Source organism: Suncus etruscus, chromosome 6, assembly GCF_024139225.1.
Source record: "Suncus etruscus isolate mSunEtr1 chromosome 6, mSunEtr1.pri.cur, whole genome shotgun sequence".
Classification (NCBI taxonomy): Eukaryota; Metazoa; Chordata; class Mammalia; order Eulipotyphla; family Soricidae; genus Suncus; species Suncus etruscus.
The window spans coordinates 98189843-98198166 of NC_064853.1; the positions used below are offsets into that span (position 1 = coordinate 98189843).

At 46.6% G+C, this 8324-nt stretch overlaps 1 non-coding gene across 1 annotated transcript; it reads left to right on the forward strand.

The window, feature by feature from the left end:
- The first annotated feature begins 7968 nt into the window (after positions 1-7968).
- On the forward strand, positions 7969-8096 carry LOC126012667 (small Cajal body-specific RNA 1). Its single transcript, XR_007497096.1, has one exon. It is a non-coding gene; the product is annotated as a small Cajal body-specific RNA 1 (non-coding RNA).
- Positions 8097-8324: the final 228 nt, after the last annotated feature.

Here is an 8324-nt window from a genome sequence, read left to right on the forward strand (position 1 = left end):
TGGCGTCCACCACGCTGGTCAGCTCAGCTCTGGGTGGTCGACCAAGTGGAAAGCCAGGACCCCTCTTATCCCACCTCCCATGCTCTGGAATCTGGACAGCACCGATTCTTCAGTGCTTCAGCCATCCTTCAGCCAGGTCAGTTCCACTTGACCCAGAGGTCTGTGCCCACAAGACAAAGCCTGATCCCATGTGACCTTGGCCAGGTCAGGGTAGAAGGGAGCCAAATGTTCTCTGGGGTCAGTACCTATGTCCAGTCCTTGCACCATCCCCTGCCCACCTGGGCTTCAGGAGGGCAACACATTGCATCAGGAGCCTTCGCAATTCCCTTCACCAGTTCCCTTCACCAATTCCCTTCACCCAGGGCCCCACAGCCACTGATGCTCAGGAGCTGGCTCTGAGGAGCATGTAATAGGGAAGCCAATCTGATAGCGCCATTTTCTACCCATCTTGGGTCTTGCCCTAGGCTCTGAACCCAGGATTCCCTGAGAACAAGATGCCTTACAAGTACAAGTATGGGTGTAGAGCATACTCATACAAGTAGAGAGGTAGAGCACAGGCTTGTACTGGTGCCACTTGTGTCCCTGCGAGTGTCTCCATTATCTTGCTGAATCCCAGAGATGTTGAACAAGGTGTTGAACCCCAAGTCACTTGTAGTTGAATTGCCTCAGAGGCCCAGGCCAGAGAGAGAGGCCAGGTCTGGACACAGGTTCTTCTTCTCCTGTCGCCCCAGCAGAAATTATTATCCATTTTCAGATGGAAAGTGATGGGGGTCTTGAGGTGTGTATGTGGGTGGGGGTGGAGGTTATTTGAACTGGGAGTGGTAAAGTGAGCTTTTAATACTTCACTTTGTAATATGGCAAATTTGTCATTTTTATTTGTAAATACGGCACAACTTATGGACACCTTCCCCCATTGGCTTCTCCCCAGAGGTAAGGGTGGTAATCCAGGAAGTCGTGGACCCTTCCAGAACTTTCCGTGTGCTCACAGACAACTGCAAGCTCCCTACACTTTTTTGTTGTTGTTGTTTTTTGTTTTTTGGGCCACACCCATTTGATGCTCAGAGGTTACTATTGGCTAAGCACTCAGAAATCGTCCCTGGTTTGGGGGGACGGGGGATCAAACCACGGTCCTTCCTTGACTAGCGCTTGCAAGGCAGACACCTTACCTCTAGCACCACCTCACCGGCCCCATCCTCTACACTTATTTTAAAACTTTTTTACAGAAATATTTCAAATCATATATGTCATTTTCCTACAACATTCATTTTTTTCCCCACCTTTTTCTTGGAAGTAATTTTGCCTCTGCACATGAAACTCACCCATTCTATTCTTTAGGAGACTGCAGGGGCAAGTAGGGGAGTGAAAGTTCTATTCGTGAGCCTTGCCTAGGTCACATTTAAGTGCTACCCTTGTAACAAATAGAGTATAACTGGCCTTCCCAGAGACCAAGGCTTCCTTGGGGCTAAGCTGGCACCATCAGCCCACAGAAACTACCTCCCAGTCTCTCATGACTTCAAGCTGGCCTGAGTTTCCTGTCCAATGCAGGGATCTGTGGGGGTTCCTGAGGAGAGGCTGCAGTCCCCCAAGGAACACACACATGAAGGGCCCATTAGGGAGGTGAAAATCTGGAGCTGAGGTAAGTCCAGTCATACCTTCATGCCCAAGGTCCTGCCGAGACATGAAAGTCCCCTGAGGCTCTGGCAGCTGCAGCCTTTAAGGTCAGCTGCATCCTTAGCCCCCTTTGTTCTGGAAGGTATGCCCAGACCCCCTCACAACCCCACAACCCTAAAGTGCTCTGTTATTCCTACTTCCTATCTTCAATTCCACTTTCTCAATGCTTGTCCACCCTCCCCTGGAGAGCCTGTGGGGACATAACAAGCACCTTCCTCCCCAGGGTACAGGCTTCCCCACTCAGCCACGATGTTCTGACCTGACTGCCATCTGTTACTGTCCCAGTACAACTCCTGTACCTGGAGGCACCCCTCAGCCTGGCTCCTGATCCCAACCCCACCCTGCTGTCCCAACCTGCAATTTCTCCAGGAATGGAATGGGACCAAAGTGCAGGCTCCCAGGTGGTTGGCTGGTGACCTCAGCTCCAGCGTGTGTCTATGAGGAACTCTTTCTACAGCCGAGAGCTGACCATGGATCTTGCTTTGACTCCCAGACATTTGTTCAACAGATTTTTACTCACAGACAACAGTAAGAAATGACCCTCCCGGGCCGGGCGGTGGCGCTAAAGGTAAGGTGCCTGCCTTGCCTGCACTAGCCTTGGACGGACTGTGGTTCGATCCCCCGGTGTCCCAAATGGTCCCCCAAGCCAGGAGCAACTTCTGAGCGCATAGCCAGGAGTAACCCCTGAGCATTACCGGGTGTGGCCCAAAAACCAAAAAAAAAAAAAAAAAGAAATGACCCTCCCTTTCAGACTTACAGGCCCAGTAGAGTCTATGCTGACATAAGGAAGACAGCCTGAGAGTTCATGTGTGTATGTATTCTCATGTGTACAAGAGTATAACCATGCATGAGCATTTTTCTGTGTAGGCATACACATATCTGTAAACAAGGTGCATGTGGTCATGTGGACACTCATTTGCTGGTCACACACTCAGACATTTTTATGCAACTGATTTCATTTGTACATGCATGTTCCTGTCTGTTTATACTCACATACATGTATGCATAAACATGCATGTGCTCGCATGTATTGTTCATGGAAAGTTGTGTACCTGTGTGAATTGTGTGCTTACATATTCAAGTACAAGGTGCTGGAGTTTGTATATATATGTGAAGTCTATTGTACTGTATATATGTATACTGTATTGTACATTGCAGTCCTGTAAGTGCACATGTGTATTAGTGTCCACATACATACATGTGTCTTTGTGTGTGCTGAGGAGGAGCTGAGGGTTCAGCTCAGAGAAGGCAACTGAGGCAAGACTAAGCTCTGCAGGCTGAGAAAATCCCCACCTAGGATAAAGGGGCTTCCGCAGGCAGAAACACTGCAGGGCTGAGTCATAGGGTGGCATGGGGACTCCCTCACCTCTTGCCCTCATGTCCTGGTCAGCCTGCAACCTGTAGAGGGCTGGGGCCATCTGGGCCTGGTGCAGGCTCAGGGGTACAGTGGCTGGGCTCCAGCCCATGCTTCTCAGCCCACAACAGGCATCTCTCTGGGCCCCTGTGCCCACAGCTTGGCTCCATATGGAGACTCTGATGATGCGGGAGGGGCAAGTGGAAGCTGCTCAGGCCCTCTGTCACAGCCCTTAGGCCAATAGTCAGCACATCCCAGGTTTTCTGTGTCTCTAAGTCACAGTTCCTCTTGAACCTTATTTCAGGCTCTGCTCCAGTTGCCCCAAATATAGTTCAGTCCCTTCTGAGCCAGCTCGCCAGATTACACCAACTCCCCTGGAAGATGTTCTGGGTCCCAGGGTGGGGTGGCGGGGAAAATGGAACACCAGCAAAAGCTGTTCTTCCTCCTCTCCTCCTTTTATAGCTGCCAAGTCTCTGTATGTGACTTCCTTCTGCCCTGGGTTTGGTCACTCCCAGGCCCCTAGAGCACCCCAGCACTCACCCCAGGACCCGGTGACACTAGGGACCCTGACATCTCCAGTGTTCTGGCATGATTGGGGACAGGGCAGAGCAACCAGCTCATGGGGAGGCCATGAGCCCAGTCCCAGCACAGCTACTCCAGATACAGAGCAATGCACCTGTCCCAGCCTCAGCAGTACCCGGCAGTCACTCATAAACTGGGTCCACTGCAGAGGTGCTGGCAGGATCAGCTTCCAAAGTAGATGTTGCGTGCAGAGAAGCCCGTCCACAATGCCATGCCTGGAGATGAGGAAAGATAAAGCCTTTTGCCCTCAGCCTTCCTGACTGCTTGCTGGGCACACCCTGGCCTCCAGGGTGCCTCCCGGGCTTCATCTAGGGGCACTGCTTCCTGTAGCAAGACCCAGGCAGGCAGGAGCTGCAGAGTGATGAACTGTATCATAAGCTGCCGCCCCTCTGCCGTGGAGCCTACATTGAAGAGCTGTCGCCCAGATAATTGGGGCGATGTCCTGGTACATGAAGGAGACTCGCTTCCAGATGGCATGGAGGAATCCTCACAGCAATTAACTGGGGAGATGACTCCACCTGCTATTTTTAGGGCACGACATCTGGATGTGCTATCGGCTGGCTGGCATGTCCGTGCCGGAGGCCCAGAGATTTGCATCATCCTCTGCCACCAGCTCATCCAGATTTCTCATCTATGGACACAAACACTTCAACTGGTATTTTGGGGGCCAGACAGGGGATCTCAACCCCAGCAGCTAGCAGAAATAGAGTCAGTGCTGTAGTTCAGAAGGACAAAAGGGTCTGGGAGCCACAGCCCACCCATTCATCCAGCCTGATGTACCCAGCTCTGTCCACAGGATTCGGTGCTGAGTGGTGCAGGAAGTAGGCCTCAAGGGGCTTGGATATGACTCAGAAACCCCAGGCTGGAGCTCAGAGCCAGAAACTAAGCAGAACTATCCAGAACTGGATGAACTGAATTCTCTCATGGTTTTCTCAGATGATCTAACTCAATGGCAGCATTCTGCCTCCGCTCCTCATATCCAATGAGGGAAGCTGGAGCTCCCTTGGAGCAACACGGTTCTCATACTTGGGCCCCAGGTCTAGCGTGATTCTTCCCAATCATGCTTAGCTCTGGAAACCCACAACACCACTGGGATGTCCACCATTCTGATCCGCTTCGGTTCTGTCCAGCCTCCTTTCTCCAGAAGAACTGGGTCTTATGACCTCAGCCTCTCCCTCCCATAGCCACTGCCTGGTGCTACTTCTGGGAATGGATACCACTATGCAACCCTAGTTTGACCCACATCATCTCATGTTCCTGCCCAAGCACTATCAACTGCAGCCCTGAAGGCCATTGAGCACATCTGGGGGTGGCCCTGCTAATCCTTAGCACTACAAAGCTCCAACAGCACCTCATTCTCCAAGTCTCATATTCACACTCAGGCCCACAAATCTCCAGGAATGCCCCTTCCCCAAATACTGCTTGGGAGTCTTATTCCCACAGAGTACGGATGGCTGTGTTTATTTGGTTGTTTGGGGTTTTGTCTGTTTAGTTGTTTAGGGATCCCAAAAATGTTTAGGGATTAATCCTGGCTCTATACTCATGAAGTATTCCTGGTGGTCTGGAAAGGGGCATATGGGATGCTGGGAATTGAACCCACATTGGTGGCATGGAAGGCAAGTGCCCTACCTGCTCTACTATCAATCCAGCCTCTGGTTGCTTTGTTTTGATGGTTTCAAATCTTAGCCACCATCACCATAGCTGCCATAGAAGTATTTCTGTTTTTCTAGAATTTTCATTCAAACCCCTACCTGGCCACCTGGCTTCAAGGAGGCTAAGAAATGCAGCTCTTTCATAGGGAAACAATAGGAGTTTTTTCCAAAAGGGAATTGAAGAGAAAGTGGGGGAATAACTCATGGTCTCATTTGATCGATGGAAAAATCAAGATACACAGAAGCAAGATGTTCCTAACGTGTTCCAGGCTGTGTACCAGAGGTGGTCAAGGATTCAGACTCAATCCCTCCTTGCTTCCCTGTGCATTGAGCCTGTAGCATCACTAGAGCTGTCAAGGGGCTGCAGGTGCTCAGGAAGGAGAGTGACGCTAATGCCCAAAGATCTGGCTGGGCTTTCACTAATACCCCTTCCCTGCACACCAGCCAATTTTACAGGCATTCAGGGAGCCTGCTGGCCCTGCTCGTCCCACTTTTTGGATGAGGAAACCAGCATTTGGAGAAGTAAAAAAATTGCTGGCACATGGGCTCTGAGGTACTTGACCTTGCATTCTGCAAGAGGCAAGTTCTGACCACAGGAACCATTGTAGATTGTCCATACCTTCCTACCAAGTGAAGGAGCATCTCTTGAGACTCAGAAACAAAATCCTGTGAGAGTCTCCTGTCTGTGAACCTTGGGGCCTGCCACAGACCCTTCATCTCCTAATTTATTCACGACTTCTCCTTATGACTCCATTTTCCTCCATTTCATGCCTATAATGTATTAACATAAACAACAGTGCTGACAGGGGCTCTGCCATCATTGGCTCATGCTGGCATCCAGCTGATGATTTTCAGCAGGGAAAAGACTAAACAGGTTAAGATGATTAAATTTTCTTAAACCTACCGCTCAGCCTAATCAAAGCCACTTGGATGAGGTGTGTGTGTGCTTCCCTTTGCCAGAAGCCAGATTGGCAGTTTAGAATAGATGAGCTGGACTTTTGGGAGTGTGGGGAATGAGTTAATAACCGGCACTTCTCAGGATAGCCTGTGAGTTTCTGAAGTAGCAAACGTCCTCCTAGGAGCTACTGCTAGACTCCCCACTTGGTTCTGCAAGTTGTTCTCAGTGCAATAATCTGTTTGGGAAAAGCACAATGTACCCAACCCAAGTAATGCTAATGCGGGAAAGAGAGTCCTGAATTCTTTTCAGGTCTATGTGGACATGTGTTCTTTTTATACAGACTGGAGTCATGTAATTGGAGGTGAGGACTAGTTACTATTACGTTTTGGTTCAAGGCATATCTATGATTGATTTGTGACTTTGTCCTTTTTTAGCATGGACCTTTAGGTCATCTCCTAAAACATCAGCATTAGTTTACCTAATTTTTAGGGGGTTTTCAAATACATTATCTTAGAAAAGGAAGAACACACTAAGCCAAAAGCAAGATGAAATAAAGACTCAAGTGTGATAAACAAAAAATAAGAACCACATAGAAGCAAAGAGACTAAGAGAAAAAAGGAAATGCTGGTCTGCAGAGATAGTACAGAGAGCAAGGGTGCTTGCCTTGTACATGAGCAACCCAGGTTCAATTCCTAGCACCACTTATGGTCTCCTGAGCACCACTAAAAGTGATCGCTGAGCACAGAGCCAGAGTAAACACTGAGCTCTCCAAAAATAAAAATAAAATAAAAACCAAAATAAATATATGAAGAAATGCTATAAATTATTATGCCCAGGCTTGGGGCCAGAGTGGTGGCGTTAGAGGTAAGGCATCTGCCTTGCATGTGCTAGCTTAGGACAAACCGAGGTTTGATCCTCCAGTATCTCATATGGTCCCCAAGCCAGGAGTGATTTCTGAGCACATAGCCAGAAGTAACCCCTGAGCAAATGGGTGTGGCCAAAACCAAAAACAAACAAACAAAAAAGCCCAGGCTCAGAAATATTCACTAGTAAGTTTTACCAAACATTTAAGAAAAATGAACTCCAATCCTTCTAGAAAGAGAAAGCAACATTTTTCAATATATTATTATTTAAACTAGAAATATTCTAAAACCCAAAGAAAGGGCATCACCACTAACTATTTTTTATGAATGAGATGCAGAAATCCTTAACAAAAATTCTAGTAATTTGAATCAGCAACATATAAAAAGGATGAAATAAATAAGGAGTATTATATACTATGATGATGATTTATAGCCCAAAAGTATGGTTATTTTAATATTTGAAAATCAGTTTAGGTAATATGCCACATATTAAATAGAACAAGAATAAAGAAATCCCTTGTGACGATATCAATAGATATGAAAAAATATTTAACAAAATTCAAAAGGAAGGGAAGGAAAAATATAGTCCAGGAAGAGATATCAACTTTAACATCATATTTATTTGTGAGAAATACAGGAAAAAAGAAGGTATTTTTTGAAAATAAAGTGGGAGGGGTAGCCAGCCTATTGAGAGCTTTGAATGGCTATTTGGGGATCTAGGGAAAAGTTACGAGGATAAAGATCTTGATATAATGAAAATGGCATTTTGAGAAGCTAATGTGGACCAAACAATCAAGTGACAAATTTATGTATACCAAAAGTGACTACAACATACAGAATTAACAATTACTACAATTTTTCTGGATTATATATTGCAACCTTATTTACTTTCAGAGTAGATTCATGTTTTTGAATATATACAGCATATATAGTTTATGACATATCATATTGCTCTCATTAAGAACAAGAAAATAAATAAAATTACTAATGAAGAAGTGCAATATTGAAACAGAAGCCATGAGTCTTTTAAGCCCAGCTTGTAAAGACACACTGAGTTGTAACTCACAGGCACAACTGAAAAATAAATAAACCTAAGGTACAAAAATGACTATTTTAATGAGCAAAGAAATCACAGCAAACTACATGCCATAGTTACTCTAAACCAATACATTTCATGGTTTATCATGCCCTTCCATTTGATAAGTCAGAGTCAAAAAAAAAAAAAGGCAGGAATCTGATTTGATTAAATTACTTTCTCTGATTTTTTTAAAACTGCACAAAATTATTTGACCCCATGGGCACAC